This window comes from Ursus americanus, chromosome 17, assembly GCF_024610735.1.
Source record: "Ursus americanus isolate L20-20 chromosome 17, mUrsAme1.1.p, whole genome shotgun sequence".
Taxonomy (NCBI): Eukaryota; Metazoa; Chordata; class Mammalia; order Carnivora; family Ursidae; genus Ursus; species Ursus americanus.
The window spans coordinates 32182092-32203796 of NC_142143.1; the positions used below are offsets into that span (position 1 = coordinate 32182092).

Genomic DNA, 21705 nt, shown 5'->3' on the forward strand with positions numbered 1-21705 from the left:
TGAAAATATTTGCATTTTGCTCTCATTCTAGAAAATTAATATCCCTGGAGGGTGAGTCTAGATTGTCAGTAATTTTTCTGACACTATTTAAGATTTTATCCCATTGTTTTCTGGATTCTATTAGTGGAAAGTCGATGTCTGCCTCATTGCCATACCGGGGTGTGTAATGTGCTATTTTTCCTTGGCTACTTTTAAAATCTTCTCTTGATCTTTGGTGGTCTGAAGCTAGTTATGATGTGTCTAGATACAGTTTTTAAAAAAATATATTTTATTTATTTGAGAGAAAGAGAGCAAGAGAAGAAGGACAAGCAGACTCCCCACTGAGTGGGGAGCCCAACACAGGACATGATACCAGGACCCTGAGATCATGACCTGACCTGAAGTCAGATGCTTAACCCACTGAGCCACCCAGGTGCCCCGGTACAATTTTTTTTTTTTTATATCACACTTTAGATTTATTGGCCTTCCTGAACTCGAGAATAGATGTTTTTCAGCCATTCTGAATCTACTCAGTCATTATCTCCTTTAATGGGGCCTCTTCCATTTTTCTCTATCTTTTATGTCCATTAATTGTTTTTCAAATCATCTCACAGTTTCTTAATGCCATATTCTTTGAATCTTATATCCTGTTCATAGCAATAATCTGCATTTGTGACTCATTTCATATTAATCTTTTTATTCTTTTAATTTTTATAACCTTGGTGTTAATAAATTCCTTTAGAGTGTTTTACAGATTTAAGTCTCTTCTTTCCTTTGCTAATGTTCAAGCCAAACCTCTAATTTTGTGATTCTGATTGTACTCTGTGTTGTTTCTGCTTGTTTTCAGTTATGAAATTCTATTTTACTTATGTGGTTTTGTTTTTGAGTACGATCTCACACATGTGGAATATTATCAATGGGAATTCTTTGAGGCTAGATGTGGAGCTCCATTCTTAGAGTACTTCCTTTTACCAATCTCCAGCAGGGGACAAGGAGGTTATCGACCCAGGACCACATTTAAGCTAAATGCTCTGCTTTAGGGTTTCAATCCAACAAATAGCATGGATTCACATTTCAGACCTGTGATGAGGACTACCTAGTTATGAATTCTTTTTTTTTTCCCCCTCAAGCCAGCACTAAGGATAAGATTTCCTTTCAGAATCACTCTCCATGAGGTTTATTTCTCATTTTAGGGGAAAAAGGGGCTTCAATTATGCTTTCCACTCTGTTCCTCATGAAACAGTCAAAGGGGAAACTCAAGCTGTCTAAGAATTGCTAGAAGTTCTTATATTGGAAGCTGGCTTTGGAGATTACTTACCTCTCAGGGTTTCTGCTTTTACCTTTATATTAGTCTCTGCAGATATATTTTTTTTCATGTCAGATCAAAGATTCTTAAAAAGTATATACATATGTGTTCTACATAATTTTATTTTAATTGTATTTATCTTTTCATCAGAATTTTACTCTGGCTGTAGAGATCCAATATACTGGCTTGAAGCAGAAAGTCAAGTGTTGTGGTTCTATAGAAATGCTAATACTTAATTCTTTACACTTTGCAGAGTGTAAAAGGTGTTATTTAGCAGGAAAAAACATCTGCTAAAACTTTAATGCAAACTAATTTCCGACCTAGTCTTCAACCTTTCCCTTCCATATTCTGATATGCTTCTGTTATTTCTTTCTCTTTTCTGAAGCAAGGACTTTATCACATTAATCTCGCTAAATTATTTAAGTCCTGTCAGCAGGGAAAATGAGTATGGTTTTTGTTTGATTCTGCCTTTGTAGAAAATAAAAAAGCATAATTTGTGTCCCTCTTCTAATCTTTTAGACTCTTACAATGAACAATATTAATTTTATAGCCTTTGAGATTTTTGTAATTATCATTAATGCTTACTGTTTAACCAAGTGGGCAATTCATAAAATGCCCATTCAGGCTCTCTAATGAAGTTACCCATATGGTAGTTGGAAAAGGGAGCTAAAAATGGCAACACATGTACACAAGTCTTTTATTCTCTTTATTTACAGGAAAGATGTGTATATAAAGCAGCTGTTGGTGACACTTTCTGGTGTAAACATTTCAAAAATTTCTGTTTCCTACCTTTGGAGGCTGGCATTTTCATACTGGTTTAAATCAGCCAGATTTATTTGTAGAAAATAGCATTATAATGTTTATGTGTTAAGTTTTTTTAAATAAGATTTTTTTTTACTTTAAACTATACCACATGCTCTTTTCCTGTTTGTTTGTTTAAAAAAAAAAGAGATGTGAAAATGCCATTACAAAAACATTTAGTTTATAACAGGCTGTCTGTTGAGGGAGGGAGGAAAAGATTTTCAAACCAAATTTCAATCCATCAGTGCTGAGTTCATTTTCATAAGCCGTTTTATTTTTTTCAATTTTTATTTTTACAATGGTGCCCAGTAACAATTAGAATTCACAGTAATTGGTGTCTTCCCAAATATTTATAGCATATGTGGTTCATTTTTCCCTTTAATAAATTGAGGGGTAGGGCTCCTTAATTACATTTCCTACTTCCTGCATTTCCACTACCCCAGCTTCCTGTGGCTAAGCCAAAGAGTTAATAACGATGTACAAAGCAGAAGAAGCCATGCTCTTCAAATACAGTGTGATTAGCCAGCTTCATGTGAGATATTTTAGTGAGCTGTCGTGCATTGTAGTATGAAATATCTTCATAATTCTTTCATCACAGCAGATATGTGATCCCATATTAACTGTTATTTCTGATAAATACGGGCTCCTCAGGAGCTGAGTAGTCATCTTCTTGCTTTCGATTTTATTTCTTCACATAACATTAGAATAGTGAGACATTTTCAGGTCAAAATATCTTAATTTTGATCTTAGGATAATAAAATTTATGAGCAACTTCACCTTCCCCGGTGCATCATTATCACAACTCCAGTGAAATTCTTCAACCTTCAACCTCAAGCTAAATTGGGAAAAAAACCTTATGGACTCTCTCTTAGTTAAAATTCTCAGCTTCCATGTTTCCATGTTCCATAGACATTATTGCTGTGTATAAAATCAGGAAGTAAATATTTGCTTACAAATTAGATAAATCAATATTGATCAGTATTTTTGCTTGTGTATTAGAAAAGGAGGAAGCCTGTTTTGCAAGTTTAAAATAATAAGGCAGAGAATGACTCAGTATTACTAAAAATAATGAAAGCATGCCCATGGTGTATGGACTTCAAGGCTTTATAACTACACAATATGCTAGAGGAATTATGTCATGAGGGAAAGGAATAGTGATTTCTACTTGAAGAACAACTTCTGTTCTTATAATGGAGACATGCCACAGAAGTTAAAAAGTGACCTTCTCTGTGTGACCTCTGCACCTCTAACAAGCTAGGGTGGGCCTGTCCTACACCAATGAGGATTCCAGGAGGAGGAGGTGAAGCAGGAAGGGCCTATTGAGTTCTAAGCTTAGAACTGGACACTCAATTCTAGAGCATTCTTTTGGCCACAATATATTAAAAAGTCAGCTGGCATTCACGTGTGGGAAACAGACTACATCTCCTAATGGGATACATTGCAAAGTCATATTGAAGAGGGGGTACATACCAGGAAGGTTGAAGAATTTGTGACATTTTGTCAGCCCATTAACCATAGCATCCTAGATTCCAAACAAAACCATAAGGTAAAAATAATTCATTGCTTCACTTTCAATTGATTTAACTCTGTTGTATATACTATAGAAATCTGTAAGGACATATTTAGAAGTAATAGTGTTGTCTTCTAAAATTCGTTAGTGTTGTAGGCTTTTTACCCTGTAAATGTTTAGGTGCAACCAGTGTCTCAAATATAACAGACCTAAGAGATGGGTTCATACTTAATGAAATACATAAGACACTGAAATTAAGGACAACTTTGCTTATTTCTTCATTTATAATAATTTCCATATATATATATATATATATATATATATACACACACACATACATATACGTATAGACATACATATATATACACACCCACATATACATATATGCATATATATATATGTATAATCAGCAAAATCTCTCACTATAGCCAAGTAATATTAACCACACCATGGGTATGCCATCAAAAATTCACTTTTGCAGAGATCAGAAATAACCAAAATACACAATTTGAGCACATTTCTTCCTGAGAGGCAGACAAATATAGAAATCAGAATGTTTTTCTCTGATTATCAAAATACACAATAGGAGATTAGATGAGTATAGATCTAATGACATTAAACCAAGAGAGGAACATCTGATAATTGTATTTCTCTTTTCTAACAAAATGGAAAATGCTTAAAGTGTTTGCATCTCTCTCCACCTCAAAGATAACCATACCATTAAGGATAAAAATACCAACAATTTTTTTCAGCTTAAACTCCCCTTCTGGATGAGATGTTGCATACTCAGCTATTTAGAATCATATAGGTAATATAAATGAGTGATGCAGTTCAGTATTAAAATATAACAAATTGGGGGGAGGGGAGATTGCATGAAATTGGAAAACATTCGCTATCTAAATGGAATTAGCTATTACTTAGGTTTAGTCAATTGCTGTCATGTGGAAATGAAAGCCCATTATTACTGTATACTCTAATTTAAAAATAAGTCTAGATACTTATCTAAAATTTTCTTTTGCGTATTGCATGGACCAAGTCAATTCTATTGGAACCCAGATTCTCCCTTAGGTGGCTATTATTGTGAAACCTACATCATCTGAATGTTGCACATGTTGCCATGAAGTTCTTGGCTTTTGGCCTTGTTTCAATTGATATATTGCTTTGTATTGATGTTCATACATATTGATATTAATGTATGAATATTGATATTCATACATATTCACAATCTAGTCTTGCTCTCTCTTTAAAAATTTATGCGGTCTTCTGCTCTCATGCGTTAAAGTGTAGGAACACCTTAAGCAGATTTAACTCAAATAAATAAAATGGTAAAAGGTCAGCAAAAAGCAGAGAGAGCAAAAAATGGGAGAAAAACAGAAGTAACTATTTATACACATTTCATGTAGGCAGTCTTGCTCACCGTTTCACTTGTTCTACCCCGCTGTGAACCTGAGAATGAAATGGGAGATGTACGTCACTATTCCCTCAGTTATTATTAGTTCCTACGTAAGAACATCTTACTCACCAAATAGGGTGTGATTCCAGAGTCTAAAATGCATGTATTTCATACATGATGCCTAAACTCCAAAAGATTTCTTTTGGTACTCACTAGAAAATGCACAGTTGTTTATAACGTGGGGAGAACCATTGACTATGGTGAATCAAATGTTAGACAGAGTATCAGTCTTAGATGCGGCATGAAAGGTCTACTTCTCCCATATGGGATTATCCATGTTTTATGCTTTGGTTGGTGACTTTGAATTTAATGGCTAACATGAAGCATCATGATTTTAGACTCTAAGGACATCTTAATCCTTTCAAATGTATAACATTGACAGGAAACCTCAGTCTAGTCTTTGTCCTATCAGTAACAAGTTAAATCAGGCTAGCACTGATATTTTTTTCTTCTGCATAAAGTTATGGTTGGACTAATAATCTCCACATTTCTTTTTTAGTTTGAATATTCTGATTATCAGTTTGACTTTTAGGGTCATTTTTCTCATAATTTAGTAAAAAAAAAAAAGTGAACCCAAGTAAAGATAAACGTTTTCTTCCAGATTATAACGTAACTAGTATTCCGTTAGAAAACAACACATAAATTTGTATCACATCTAATCAATTTTTAACCTTTCCTTTTCAACCTTCCTTTAAAAATAAACAACTCAGTGCTCTGTGCATAGCAGATTTCTCAACAAGTATTTTCTGGTCATTGACACCAGCAGACTTTGCCATTGAATGCGCTGTATCTACATGGCACCCTTTGTTCAGGTAGTCACACTCGCAAAGATTAAGACACATTACCAGCCTCAACTCGTCAATACACAGCCAAAGGAAGATCTCTGCCATAGACTGTCACCTTTTTTATTTCACAATCATACCAATTTCAACTTCTGTGTCAATCTATAGACACAATGTCTTAGGCCATTCTGCAGTAACAAAATACCACGGACTGGAAAGCTCATAAATAACAGACATTTATTTCTCACACTTCTGGAGGCTGGAAGTCCAAGATCACAGTGGCAGCGTGGGCGGGTGAAGATTCTTTTCAGGGTTGCAAACTTCAGGTGATGTTTACATGATGGAGGGAACAAGCCAGCTCTCCGGGGGGGGGGGGGTTCTCTTTTATAAGGGCTCTAATCCCATTCTTGAGGACTCTGCTTTCATTACCTAACCTCCCCAAAACCCCATGTCCTCACACCATCAATTTGGGCATTAGATTTTCAACATATGAGTTTGGGTAGGCACAAACATTCAGACCACAACACACAAATATCATACAAATGGTTCACAAACACTTTCTTCTCACTAATTAGCACTGGATTTCAAAATGTACAAACCTAAGTATGAATTTTTATTCTACAACTTAATAATTGTGGGAATGTGGGCAAATTATTTAAATATCTGAGCCTCCTTTGCCTTCTCTGTAAAGCGGCACATGACTTATAGCTACTGTCATCTTTTTCCTTCCCTCCTTTGCAAGTCGTTGTCATGAAAGATGATATTTCCAACATAGGAAAACATAAACTCAGATTTCTAGAGTGCTCTTTTTATAGGATTATAGGCACAACAAATGCTTGCCCAAGTCAATTGCTACTTGTAATTAAGGAATGTGATTATTTTTGTTAAATGATTGTTTCTAAACTGCTCATTCAAATACAGTTATATGCAATTAAAATTAACCCCTAGACATGTTCTATGCTGTAATCATTAGGCATTCACAGTTCTTTCTAATGTTAATGAGACTTACACTGATTCCTCAATGAATAAAAGGAAAACTCTGAGCGGGAATCGAATTGCAATACAGCTATTTTATAAAGTTCCATATTAGGTGTAAATAAAGTGTTACCACTAATATCATGGGCAATAGTTTTAAATTAGATAAGTGGCTCCCTCCTCTCTGAAGAATATGAATCCAAAGAAACAGTAAATTAATTAATAATCTTCAAGAAATAGTTCAGCAAGTTCTCCCTTCCCCTTTTTTTCTTGGGACCCAGCCTTCTGACACTTTGTAAAGCAGGGAATTGTGATTATCTGAAGAAGCAGAAAGCAAATTTTGTGTTCTCACACAGTAAAAGACCCTGCTGGTTTTACCAGTCCAGATCTCTGCCCAAGTAGTTGAATAGCAAGTTGTATGTATTTAAATAGACTGCTTACAAAGCATGCTAAAATCATATTGTATCAGCAACATTTCCACTGTAATTCTCAAATGTGATAGCAGATCCAGCCCCAGACTCTGAATCGGCTGTGCACTGCCTTGGCGCGCTCTTTTCTTTCCCATGACCCACCCTACTTTTTAACCCTGTCTCTTTTGGCCTGACATTTACATTTGCCTTAAACTATGACAAGCCCTGATAGGGCTGGAGACCTTTTCTAATCTATTGAGTCATTCTGTTGAATTCATTGTTTGATTCCAAAGCTGAACAAATAAAAATGTGTGGTGTTATTGATGTAAAAGGTGTACAAAGCTTATGTAAGCACAGAATCAGTTAACTCTTATTACTAGCAGTAAAGAATAATGAAAATAAACCGCACAAATTACATTTGACTAAAGAAAGTGTAGAGTACTTTCATTATGTATGATTCTAACTTAGAGTCATCAATAAATTCAACATTTAGTTATTTACAGTTTACTTGGTGACTGGTACATGGTTAGGTTTGTAAATTTAAATATATACAATTTCTACAAGTTTTGAAATAGAAATGTGAATTAATAGGAGTAGTATTCAACTGATGATGTCAGGATAAGGAATTGATCTGATATACTTTTTTTGAGTGTATACCAAGTTCTAATTGCTTTGTTATTTCATTTAATCAAAGAAATAACCCTTGAAATCAGGTGTTAGTGTGCCGACTTCACAGTGAAGACCTGAGGATTAAGACCTTGCCTAAAATCACACAGCCATCAGTAGGAAATCCAGAATGCAAATTTAGTTGTATCTGGCTTCCAAATTATCTCTTTCAAGTAGATGCAGGAGGCGATTTGGAGTTGAGTCTGAAGGATGAGTAGAGGTTAATCAAGGAGGCAAGGAGAAAGTAATTGCAGGCAACGTAAACAATAGTAACCAAGGCACATGTGATAAAGTGAATGGCATAATTTGGGAAGCAAGTAGGCCCTTTAGCTATAATATTGGTTCTGGGAATGGAATGCTGAACAATAGAGTGGAAATGTAGGCTATAGCCAAGTTGTAATATACCCAACACAGGATGACAAGAAGCTATGTCATTGAAAGGTTTCAAATAGGTGAATAGAATTATAATAAATCTTTAGAAAAATAATGCTAATAACAGTATGGAAGATGAATTACAGGAATGAGTGGTTTTGGCAGGGCAATTAGGTAAAACCCTGTGGCTACAAACAAAGGCTTTGAGTCCAGTCAATCCTGTTGTACCAATCTATTCTAGAGTAATTTTAAAAATTAAATATAAAATTTTACAAAGAACCTACACCTCTGTGACTAGCAAATAATGATCCTCCAAAAATATTTATTGTTGTTACATTATTTTGGAAATAGGTATTCATTTGTTCATTTAACAAACTTTTGTTGAAGGCTTACTGTATGCCAGGAACTCTTCCAGCAACAAGGGACACTGCAGTGAACAAAACAGATCAAGTCCTCGCTCTACATGGCTTACATTCTCTTGAGGGAGGAAACCAGTCAGGGGAAAAAAAAAATGTCAGAGACATTTCTGAGATAGAATTGACAGAACTCGATTACATACCACGTGTGGGATGGTGTGCGTCACAAGCAGGGACAACAGAGGAAGAGTTAGGAATGATGCTGAGATTGGTTCCTCAAGCAACAGTGCAGAAGCATTGTCTTGTCATTAGCCGAAATAGGAAAGATCGATCCAAGAACACACGTGCGCAGAGTTGAGGAGAGGAGGAGGAAAAGAATTTGATTTAGAACATGCCAAACTGTAGATGTCTGTACATCCAGGTAGAGATGATGCGCTCTGGAAATTGGTTCTTATAGGTGGTTTGCTGTGGTAGAGCAGAAACAATTCTATCTTGGTTATGCCTCTATCTGTCTCCAACCCCAGCAGAATGCTGGTGTCTACTGAACACGGAGCTAACAATTTTGTTATGGAAAACAATGTATATTTTGAAGAAAATGCTATCTGGAATTCTGGACTAACTTGCAGTAAGAGTGTGATAAAGAAATTCCCTTCTGTTTCCTGTCTTTACTGTTATTTGACTCCATCACCTCTCAGATGCAAGGAAGGCATCTTGAGTGGTTTGTCTAACTTGCTGAGGTTACAGGTCCCTTGGGTAAGAGCAGCATTGTTCTTCTTTTCTAATTATAGCTCTGCTAAGCAGAGATATTATTAAGCAGAACGTAAGTTGGTATTTAATCAGAATTTAGAAGACTGTCCATTAAGAGACTCTAAGCTTTTTGGTGGGAAATATTATATTCATATTTGTGTCCTCATGCTTAATCCAGATACACAGTAAGCACAAAAAATGTGACAAATTAATAAATGAAGAATAAAAAAATGAATGTTATATAACACACAAGGAAATGAATTACCCCCAAAACAAGTTATAATTCTTCATATAATCCTACCTGAATAAAAATATTCAACTGATGGCAAAGATTTCTTCTGGAAATGTAATTCAGATACTAAAATTTGACTGTATTGAAAATAAGTGAATATATCATGTAAAGAGATATTACTTTTAGAGATCTTTTTAGATATAACAATGAACATTTTTAAATTAAATCACAAAAAACAATTATTTTAAAGTAATTACACCATAAGTAAGATACCACTTCACAAAAATATCTATATAGTACAAAATAATATACTGAACTTTGGATTTTTCAAACCGGTTTTACAATGCTCTTAAAATTCTTGGAAAATGAAAAAAAAATCTAATTTGCACTGGAATTTTGACTTTTACCCAATTGATTTATCTCCCTGTGTATTGACAAATGTCTAGCTATTCCAATAAAAATAGAGATAATATTCAATAACTAATAGACCTTATTTCCTTATTTTCCCATTCCTGCTCTTTTAGTTTCCTCAAGTAAAATGGCTGCTCCATTACTAACCCATCATTAAGATTCCACTCAGAGTGATTTCCCCATGTCTCCAATTTAAGGACTAACTTAGTAAGCCTATTTTTTTCATTTTAACTTATTTTTCCTTTTCCAGATTAATCTCCAACCTTAAAAATGTACATAATGAAACTTTTGTTATGCCATTCTATGCTGAAATAACCAGGAAACTCCTTTCATCCCAAATTCAGAGAAGGAAGAATGTGCTATGGTTAAGATCCTGGGTTCCAAATTCAGCTGCCTTTGAGTTTCCTACCTGCATCACTTCCAGACTGCGTATCTTTAAGAAATGAATTTATTTCCACATGTGTAAAAGGACAAAGATATTAATGGTGCCTAGCTCACAAGTTTTCGGTGATGGTCAGATGAATTATAGCACATAAAATTCTTAACACTGAGTCAGCACTTACTAAAAGCTCAATATGCTGGTTATATATAAGTTTGGAGATTATCAGCTTTTAATGTTTGTACCATTGTCCGTTAAAAAACACTGGGTATTTCACTACTTCTTGTCTTTAATTAGTTCAGTCTTTTAAAGTGTTGATCATATGATCTGACTATGTTAAATGCTGCGGACAATAATTACAAAATTGAAAACACAGTGCTTGGTACTCCAGTTCGAATGATCAAAATTACAGTAGCAAAAGGTTGCGATAATTACCTGCAGAGTGAAAATACAGATAAATGATGGTGTGTGATGAGAAATCTTAGGTCAGTTCTTAACTATTTATGGCCATAATATGGCTCTTTCCCTCTTATTTCCTTCACCAGAGGCTTTTGTTTTAAAGCAATCATCCTGCTCCCAACTCCCAGAGTCTCCCCTCAGGATCAAACTCTCTCCCACGCTTTTGCATACAACATACAAAAAAAATTGGTAAAATAGTGTCTTATAATGAGAACCACTTCTTTGAAGCTCCACTGAAGGTTTCTTAAATTTTAATTAAAGAGATGCTTTTGTCTGTGTTCTCAAATGGCAAGTTCATCAATTAAAAATCCACTCAAAAATGTTCAGGAACATCTCTGAGGTATACAATTTCCTAAGTAAAGTAAATATTTTGCCTTCAATGAACCCACAGTTTATTAGGGGAAAAAATGCGTTAAGAAATAATCACACTAGAGGGTTAAAGCTGATACAATGGACAAGTTACTCAAAGGGACCCAAATAAAGTACTGATCACTTCTTCACAGAAGAGGGAAAATCAGTCAATGTTTCAAAGAAGGAGCAATGTTTGAGCTCCTGCAGTGGGGAGTGCGGAGTCTTTGAGCAGGAATAGAACACGGCGTTGAGCTGGCATACTGTCAACTATTACAGCAAAAGAAAGTGACAGGAGATTTTAATGACATGCACAAGAATTTGAACTTTGTACCATTAGCAAATGGAATTATGGAATGTCTCATGCTTGAGAATGACATGGTCAGATTTGTTTTAAGGAAAGCCTGCAGAGGAGTGTGACAGAGGGATCTGAAGGGTGTAAGATATTCTTTAGAGGCAGCACTTGATGGAACAGTTTTAATAGCATGCTTTTGATGCTTCTGGACGAGATACACTTGCTTTTAAAGGCTGGAAAATTTAAATATCTTAGGTCATTGGAGAATGTATAAAATCAAATATACTGATTGTAAACCATTACTAACTATATATATTTTATGTTGATGAATTATTATTACACATACGCAATATTTTTCTAAGAAAAAATAAACAACCACATTAAAGTCTAAAACTGTTATTTCAAAGATGAGCTTAGCAAAGTGAAGTGAATTTTAGCATTAGTCAAATCTCTGGAAAATTATAGTAAAAGCTTTATGGATAGCCATGGGGCACAGAAAGAATCTTAACTGTTTTATGAATTATAAAACATTGCTACATTTAACATAGTTTCAGTGTTACATGTATTCACATAAATTCCAAGTCTTTGACTAATTTTGAAATGGATAATTCCCATTAACCAGAATATTTTATTACTGGGCCAGCATTCTTAACTGGGTAGAAAGGACAGTTAAAATGTATGGTCTGTAAAGACCTATATTCTCAATTAATGTTTTTCAACATGTGAGTTTTATGGAAAAATATCCAAAAGTTCTCAACAAGAAATAGAGTATATTATACTATATGATTTGATTTAAGTAATTAATTAAATATTAGAGTAGCCGATGGAGTACAAATGAGAAACTGGTGATTTTTAAATTACAATTTTCAAAATAAAAATCTAATAAAAGTATTGAAAAATAGAAAAATGTCTATCTTTAAATAATACTTCTTGCTGGGATATTTCAACTTAGTCACTAGCCATGGTTTTTGAGGATACATGGAAGATAGGAGAAGTCTTCTTTTAATGCTTAATTATCAGAAGAGCCTGTAGTCAGAAAAATACCTATGAAAATGCATCCCAAGGGTCCTTTTGCAGCCCTTTCGCCTCCTGTTACAATGCTATATGCTCAGTTTGCTTATGAGGTGGGGTGTAGTTTTGAAGTTAAAAATCCTCATTTCCTGAGAGTTTCCTAATAATGGTTCATGATAGCTCTGTTTTGTTACTATTTTTAAGAAGATGGACATATTTATTTATAATACACTGAGAACTGGTTAATAATGACTTTAGGAAACCAAATTCAGTGCAGATTCAAACATGCGTATTTTCTATGGAGATCACCTTCTATTCAGTAAATGACACCGTACATAAAAATGCATTGTTGTTACTTTAATTGGAAAGGACCCCTTTCAGTAATGTCTCTGGCTCTGGAAGAATTATAAACACAATTTGGAAGAGCTAAGAAATCTTATTTAACTAAGCTGTCAACAGCAATCTCTCAGATCTGCTTAAATTTATTGGGAGGCGGGAAGATCTATTTGAAATGCTGACAAGACACACAGAAGCAGTTCTGATAGTGTTACAGTTAATACACAGGGATATATTACAAGGTTAAAGAGAGTTGGCAGTATATATCATAAATGTAGCTACCCTTTAACCCAGTAATTCCATTTATAGATTATATCCAAAAATTATGCACAATAGTATATTACAAGAATTTTCACTGTATCACTGTAGCATATTTTGTAATAGAGAATATTTGGAAACAACTTACGGATGCATGTGTAAGGAGAGAGTCAAATAAATGTTGCAATTAGATGATTCAGCAATTTTAAATAATATAGAACCCTATTTGTATTGACATGGGAAGAGTCCATCGTATGTTAAGAAACAGAAAGACACATAATGTGGTTCAGTGAAATTTGTGTTATTTTAAGCAGATGTGTGTGTGCTGTGACTGTGTGTGTGTGTGTATAGAAAAGGCCCTGGGAAATTAAATTGTGGGAGGAATTGATAATTTCTAGTGGGAACTTTGGAGTATGGTAGAGAGGGATATTCACTGCTTCTATTTCTTATACACTCTTGTGTTACTTGTGTAATTAAATAATAAAAGCAATATAGTTTCTCTTTATATCTCACTCCTTATGAATGGGACTTGAACACTTACTTTTTTTTATTGTAACATTAGTGTTTTTATTTTTAAATTAGCAAAAACATAAGATTTCAGGACATATACATGCCATCACAACCACAGAACATAGCTATAGTACTATAAGCAGTATTTCTCCTAATTTATCCCTATATATTTATATATTTTATTATATATATTATAAAAATATTATAACCATATATATATATATATAGTCTTTGGTTTGAATTTCAACCATTATGTGACCCTGGACAAGTTTGTTAAACATTCCCTTAAGCTTTTTTCTTGATTTAAAAATGGATATCATAGCATCTCGTTAATTGAAGTCCCAGGAGGATTTACCACAGATAGTGTATGTAGAAAGTCTTGTAGCACAATGTCCATCATATAATGTTTCCCTAAAATGTAGATTTTTTTAGTGCTTTTTCATAGTTAATAGCCTATTTTCTTCAATAAATTATAGAATTCCTGAAACAACATATGAAAATATTTTTCTAAGAATTTCTCCACAATGAATATATTTGCAAAACTGTTTAACTTTCTAATAACATTTTAGCTATTGAATATAGAAATATAATTATTTTAATATAAAAGAGCTGGAGGTTAGCCCTGAAGAAACATATTTTATGTAATTCTTTCATTTTAATCGATTATCTGCACAATGCCATGAGTCAGTGATGTTTGGGGTACACATGGGAAATAATGCAAAATAGATTATAAGAATGAACATAGGAAAATTGGATTTCACTGTTGAAATTATTAATTTCTTTCTCAAATGAGTTTTTCATTACAGATTTTCATTATGCACTCAGGCCATAGCTTCCTAATCAATAAAGTAATTCCTACCATGGGAGAATGAAAAGGAAGAGAGACTGAAAGGTTGGTATAAAAATTATGGTTAAGGAACTGGTAATGAATCTATATTTAAATTTATTTATTTATTTTTAAAAATCACTTGACAATCAATTTTAAGAAACCAGTAGCCATGGGGAAAAGAAAAAGTTTTTATTCTGTTTCCATTTGAGGGTAAACCAAATGAACTAATGGTATTACACAACTGTTAATATTACTAGGTTTAATCCTAACCTTAGGAACCTGGGAATTGAAAAAAAAAAATAAACTGGTATATTAGAATTTTTTAAGATTTCTGATAACAAAGTGAATGATCAGAATTGATATTTTATGTTTTTAAAAATGTCAATTATACCATTGCTAAAGAATCCCTAAGCCACAGATACTTACAGGCTTTCCATTTGAGCATTTAACTATAGAAATGATTGTTTCAATTTCACCAAGAGCAGGCTATAGGATGGTTAACAATATTTGTCTTCCTGTATCTGAATTAGCACTTCTGGTCAATCTGAAATTATGTATCTGTCCAGCACTATGATGTAGAATTTTATGGCCTAAGTTGTCCATTTAGATGTTGAAGTACAGTTATGAGTCTTTTTAGAAATGAAAACTATCTCTTCCATAAAATCAACATGTGAGCAGTAATTTTACAAAATATAAAAAGAGAAAGAATTGAAATATTCCTCAGCTCAGAACACATGTTTTACAATTAGAACTAATACCTTCTAGCATTTTTGCTTCATGCTCTTTTGCATAATTTTTTAAATATATGTAGAATTTTAGTTGCTTTTTAAAACAAATATGTTGTTTCAAATATGTTATGTGTCTATTACAGAAAATTAGGACATGTAGATGAGTATAAGGAATAACCACCTATAATTGTATGAAGCACATACAGCCAATATTAATGTCATTAAAGTTCTTCAATTGTTTTTCTCTATGCATTTTTACATAGTTAAAATTTTACATGTATTTAAGAATAGTAAACATATAAGAACATTTATAGGTCTTAGATAAAAAAGAATATGTGGAGGTGATTTATTAACAAATTATATTGAATATTTTCATCCAGGAAGAGTTTTAGAGACACAGAAAAAAATTCATTTCTCAAATTTCTTGACACAGCAGTAATCTGTAAGTTACCCACCTCAATTCTACCTTTCTGATGGGAATAAAGCAAAGCCAAAATTCATTGGCAATTATGCTTGTAAGCTCCAAACTATGTAAATGTTATAGCGAACATAAACATACACAGTTTGTGAATGGAAGAAATTCAGTTACCGCTTCTAGTGGCTATAAACAAGGAATAATGTGTTCTAATTGAACATTGGATACAGTTCTATTAATATATTTCTTCTTTCTAGGGGCACCTGGATGGCTCAGTGGGTTAAGTGGCTGCCACCTTCAGTTCAGGTCATGATCTCAGGGTCCTGGGATCCGAGCGCCCCCCTCCCCCCGGCCTTTGCAGGCTACCTGCTCAACGGGGAGTCTGCTTCTCTCTCTCTTCCTCTGCCCCTCTGCCTGCTTGTGCTCTCTCTCTGTCTTTCAAATAAATAAAATCTTGAAATATATATATTATACATATAATATATATATATCTTGATTCTAGAAAATTCAAAAGTATGAAAGAGAACTGAACTTTATAATATTTATTTATTCATTTATTTACTTATTTATTTTGAGTTTATTTGCAAATAGCAGAAGAATTGCAATTTGATACAAACTATGGTAAACCATAGGCAAGTCTGAAGACACAAAGGGAAGGTCAGCCTTTATTAAGTTTTAGGAGGAAATTGCAGAGGGTTGTGTTTGTTGGTTATTTTTTTTAAGATTTACTTATTTATTTGAGAGAGAGGGCACACAGGCCTGAGAGTGAGGGGAGGGGCAGAGGGAGAGAATCTCTAAGCAGACTACCTGCTGAGCAGGGAGCCTGACCCAGGACTCAGTCCAATCCCAGGACCCATGAGATCATAACCTGAACTGAAACCTAGAGTCTGACACTCAAGTGATTGAGCCACCAGGCACCCTGAGCTTTGTAGTATTTAACACAAAGTCCAGCTTTACTGATCAGATTCCATTTCAACATGAGAACACCTAATTCTTGCTGGTTTCTTAAATTCATAATCACAACTGTGTAAAAGAAGAGCTACAGTCCTTTTTCACCATGTCTCTCCATTCTTGGTTCTTAACTCATCTCTCAATGACTTAATGGAGATCTGTAAGTATTTTTAAAAAGAAAAAATGTTTGAATTTTATTTCTCAAGACTTTACATATCAGAATAAAATATTTTATTTTGCCCCTGAGAAATAAAGAGAGCTTTTGCGAATTGCAGTTATGAAACAAGATACTTTCTCATTATCTTCCTTTTAAATAAAATTATTAAGGACTACAAGTCTGAAACCAGTCTGTTCATTTCGTTTATCAAGATCTTAGTAGTTTATTAATGTGTACTGTTTCTGCTTGGGTGGTGGTAAGATTTAAGAGAGGAGAAAAAATAACTTCAGAAAACAGAAATGTTACACTCTACATGCTGCTTTTTCTGTACCCTCTATCTGGAATCTTCCCCACCTTTACCCTACTCCATCTGCCATCCTCTCCCCTATGGAACATTTCCTGAAGACATGAACTTCCAAGCAGACAGGGCAACCTTCTTTCTCTGTTTTGTGCACATTTCTAATGCCATACTGTAACACTTCATGGATGTAATTTATTTTCCATTTACCTTGCACTAAACAGTAGTGCAAGAAAATAAACTTATTAATTTTTCCTCTCTAGCACAATTTCATGTGATAGTGAAACTTCAGGAAACATGGAAACATCAAAATCAGTATGTAACATCTAGGGCAACACAGACTAAACCATCACTTAATGATATTTCTAAAACTTCTTGATAATAGCTACCAGGAAGGTATTTCCAAACACGATATGTGCTTTTACTTCCTCAGTAGGGTTTTTTTGAGTTTTTTTCCTGTTCTAGTTAGACTGGCTATGAAATTGCGTCATTGTGCGTTGTCTAACACAGATACCTGGTACACGGGGTGAACTTTGTATGTGCTTGAATGAAAGGGTAAATAACTGGCAATGAATTATCTATAACAGACTCATTCATTCTGATTTTAGAATCTAATAACTTAGGAAAAACAATTCTTACTTAAAGAGGAAAACAGTTGGTACTAGGCACATTATTTAAATAATAAAATATATTTATGCATATATCACATTTATCTACTTAAATTGATGTTTGGCATTACTGAATTCAAGTTACAGTTTACCTGATCTATTACCGTACAAAAATGTGTGGCAATTTTATCAAGATAATATATTACAGACTTTTATACTATTCCAGTAATTGTGCCTAAATGCTTGTACAATCCCTTTGGGAGAAAAATCATCTTGTGTATTATCTTCTCATATTAATGATAGAAATATTATTATTAATGTGCTTTAATATTATTTCTTTACCCCAAATTTAGCTTGATTTGGAAGCACCTACTTTTTAGGTCTTTCTGACAAACTATTTGAGTAGACTCAAATGCATAAAAAGTCAAGGATTTGAAAACCTGTCATTTATCAGAGCTATCTAGCATACTTGCTATATACTGCCCCCGGGCACAGCATGTAATCTAGCTGATCTTTAGTGCCCTTATTTGTAATGTGAGAATAATCACAAAATGTATTCTTATCTACCGCATGAGTTTCTTTTTTAAAGATTTAAAGAGAGAGAGAGGGAGAGAGAACAAGAGCGGGGGAGGGGCAGAGGAAGATGGAGAGAGAGAACCTCCAGCCGACTCCCCGCTGAGCGTGGAAACCAACACAGGGCTCAGTCTCCTGACCCTGAGATCATGACTCCAGCAGAAACCAAAAGCCAGATGCTCAACCACCTGAGCCACCCAGGCGCCCCTCTACCTCATGAATTTTGTGGAAGACTTATTTTACACCCCTCTGAATAAGTCAGTTATCATCATCATCATCTCACTTTCTTCCCCACCGCAACTCAGAACAACTTGCATGACCATAATTTGCTTAGCACTATCTCTTATATTCTTGCTAAAATGCTTAGTTCAGTGTTGGCTATTATTGTTTCCACTCCAGCTAGCCTTTTTCAGCTCAATGGAAAGAAACGCGAAATCTGTAAGAGAATGATATTCTAAAAAAGAAGTTGGTAAATGCAGAACATTTCTGGTCTTAGCTTCAGCATTGAAAAAGAGTGTTCCTTCTTCCCAATCCTAGTTTCAAGTTTTATTATTTTAATAGTCAGTGACAGGAAACCTCCCGCTTGTCAATGCTACACATTTTCTATCTTGTGTTTCTATCTGCTTAAATTAAACGAGAAAATAAATCTTGCTGGTCATCACCACGAACCCTAAGGAATAATCTAGACTCTATAATTTTCTACTTTGCTACCACCTACAGCTACAAGTGGACCATACAACGTGGGACTGTAAAAGAAAAATCTTACATTAAAAAACAATTACATTTGTTCCATCAATATCTGAGCCCTCTGTACAAAATGTAAAGATAATCAGTTTTGTAAAACCCTTCTCATTTTTGTGACTTCCTGAAGCTTTTGCTATGTCAGCAACATTCTTTCTTTTCATCAGAAAGTATTGAATACTGCCCTGAGGGTGTGTGCAACCTTCCACAAAGTAGAAAAACAAATTGGGCAAGCATTAAAAAAGGCAACCCAAGCAAGTCAGATCCACATAAAGGCACATGTCAGACAGATGAACAGTTGATGGCAAGACTTCCTTCATGACTTTCCTAAATGTGAGGTTAAGTGTTGGCTACGAGCCCATAGGATTTGGAGGATGTGATTTTACTTTTGCATTTTGTTGATTTAAAAATAGACTATTAAATAAAATATAAGCTAAAGCTTAGTGCCTTGGGATAGATTAATGTAGACACATTCATTCAGATGGGTAAGGATATGGCTTCCCTTTTTCCTAATCTCTTACGGAGCCATGGAATAGTTTCCACTGGGGATGTGTGATTTTATCCTAAAGAGCTAGAGAGAGAACTGAGCTCATTAACATTTGGTGGTTTGTTGCATACAGTCCAAGTAACGTTCTAGAAACATGAAGAATTTGTGGTACCATGCACAAGCATATGCACTCTAAGCAAACAGCTCTGTGGTATAATAATTCACTTGTCACTTCACATCAGCATTAATTCTTTAATAAATGACCATTTTTCCTGAGTTGATCAAAACTAGCACACAAATTTCCACAGTGTCTTCCCAAGAAGAAAAATAATGAAGTGTTTGTGCAACTAATACTTTATCTGTGTCCATGAGTAATGATTGAAAATAAATATTTATAGCGTTACAATGACAGAGTCTTTATTTCTAGACATATATGTGCATATGTATGAGGTAGTAAAGATAAGCAGCCAACAGATCCAAATAACACCTGTCCCCAAATTATATGGCTTCTAAAACTTTGCACTATATCTGAATTCTGATATTAGATCACATTACATCTGTCTCAGGCTCTCCTGGCACAAACTAATTACTCTATTTTGCTAGTGTTCTTCAAAGCGTCCACAGTGTCAACATTATTATTGTTTTTTGCTGCTGCATTTCTTAAATAGTCGAAAAGATCTTGATTTATCTCAGTTATGAAATATTTCAATCCACCAAATACTAAAACTAACAAGTGACATTATCCTCACTTTTCACTTAAATTATAAAATAAACAAGAGTCTATGGTGCTTTGATAATGAACATTTTGCAACCAAAATGCCTAGAGATTATATTGTAGGTCTGGGTCATGGCAGGGAAGCTCTTAGACAACATATAAGAGTGGCGTGGGAAAGAAATACAAATATTCATGGGCTAGTAGTTTCTCATAGCCTCAAGTTCAAGATTTCTGCAATGCAACACACACACACACACACACACAGAACAGTAGTTGTTTGTTCTTTAAAAAAAAAACAAAAACAAAAACAAACTACTTCTCCAAGTACTAAAGTAATACAATTTTTTCTTTGTTCTGTTTTTTGTGTAGGCTCCATGCCCAGCATGGAGCCCAATGTGAGGCTTGAACTCACAACCCTGAGATCCAGACCTGAGCTGAGATCAAGAGTCAGATGCTTAACCAACTGAACCACCCAGGCACTCCATGATAAGAAGTTTTTAAAAAATATTCTACACACAAGAAGTTCAGAATCCAAAGGGAAATAAGATATATAAAAACAGTATCAAGAAGTAAAAAATATTAAGTGAATTAAGAGAGGTATAAATAAAATGGTAAGAGTTCAAGAAAGCGAAAACCGATTTTTGACTGAAAATGGGGTTCAGAGAAATCTTCACAAGAAGGTAACATTTTGGTGATCTCAAATTAAATTTCAAAAAATGAAAATTAGTAATAAAAGAGAGCAAATCTATGGAGATTAAAATTTGAGGCAAATGTGGAGAACAGTACTTTTCTTAAACCGATGAACAGAATGACCGAGCCTAAAGAGGAAAGGAATTATGTAGAAAAGCATGTCCACGTATAAGACAATTTATTGTTGAGCCTTTGAGAAATGAAATAGTGTCTCACATTTCTTGGCCTTACATACTTCTAAATAGTTCAATTTCTACATGTCTCTAACCAGGGTAGGGATTCCAGAATTACCATGCAGATTGGTTTTCACCTCTGTGTCACTCAGCTTTACCTCTAATGCAGGCCTGGTTCTGCTCAATGTTGTTTTCCAAAGGAGGGTCCAACAGAGTTTTGGAGATCTGCAGCATTTCTCCAGGAGCTATCTTCAGACACAGGGATGCTGATGTTGGTGTTGGTAATTGCAAAGTTCTGCTGTATCCATCCCATTTGCACACAATTTTAGTTTCCATACCTTGGGTCTAGCTTCAACCAGAGTTTTTGCGAGCAAGTGCAAGTTCAGACAATATGAAGCTATCTTCCTGTGATTCAAGTGGGATATTTAGAAATCGTCCTAGTCTAAAATTGCTCAGAGATGGGTGTCTTCAACCCTGTGACAAAACTTTGATAGCACTAGACTTGTAGAATGAGAAGTTCTAATAAATTGTATGAACATTTGTTTTTAAAAAAGGTATTGTCCTACTTGACTGGCTGTTCTGCATTAGTTGATCTGCAGATGGCAGCTCATCAAAGATTCTGAACCCCATTCCAGAAAGGGTTATTAAGTTTTGTTTAATCCTTTTTTTTTTTTTTCTATCTGCTTAACCTCCAAAAAACCTTAGTTTTTTAGTTTTTTAGTTTAGTTTTTTTTTTTTTTTTCC

At 34.3% G+C, this 21705-nt stretch overlaps 1 protein-coding gene across 8 annotated transcripts in view; it reads left to right on the forward strand.

Moving 5' to 3' along the window:
- MGAT4C (MGAT4 family member C) overlaps nt 1-21705 on the forward strand; it is a 710947-nt gene that overhangs the window by 660699 nt on the left and 28543 nt on the right. For 2 of the 8 annotated variants that reach the window (XM_087868883.1, XM_045780189.2), the window contains one exon: nt 14403-14488. The exons of the other annotated variants lie outside the window; for them this stretch is intronic. The gene's annotated coding sequence lies outside the window, so the exon portion shown is untranslated. The remainder of the gene's footprint in view (nt 1-14402; nt 14489-21705) is intronic. 8 annotated transcript variants of the gene reach the window in all.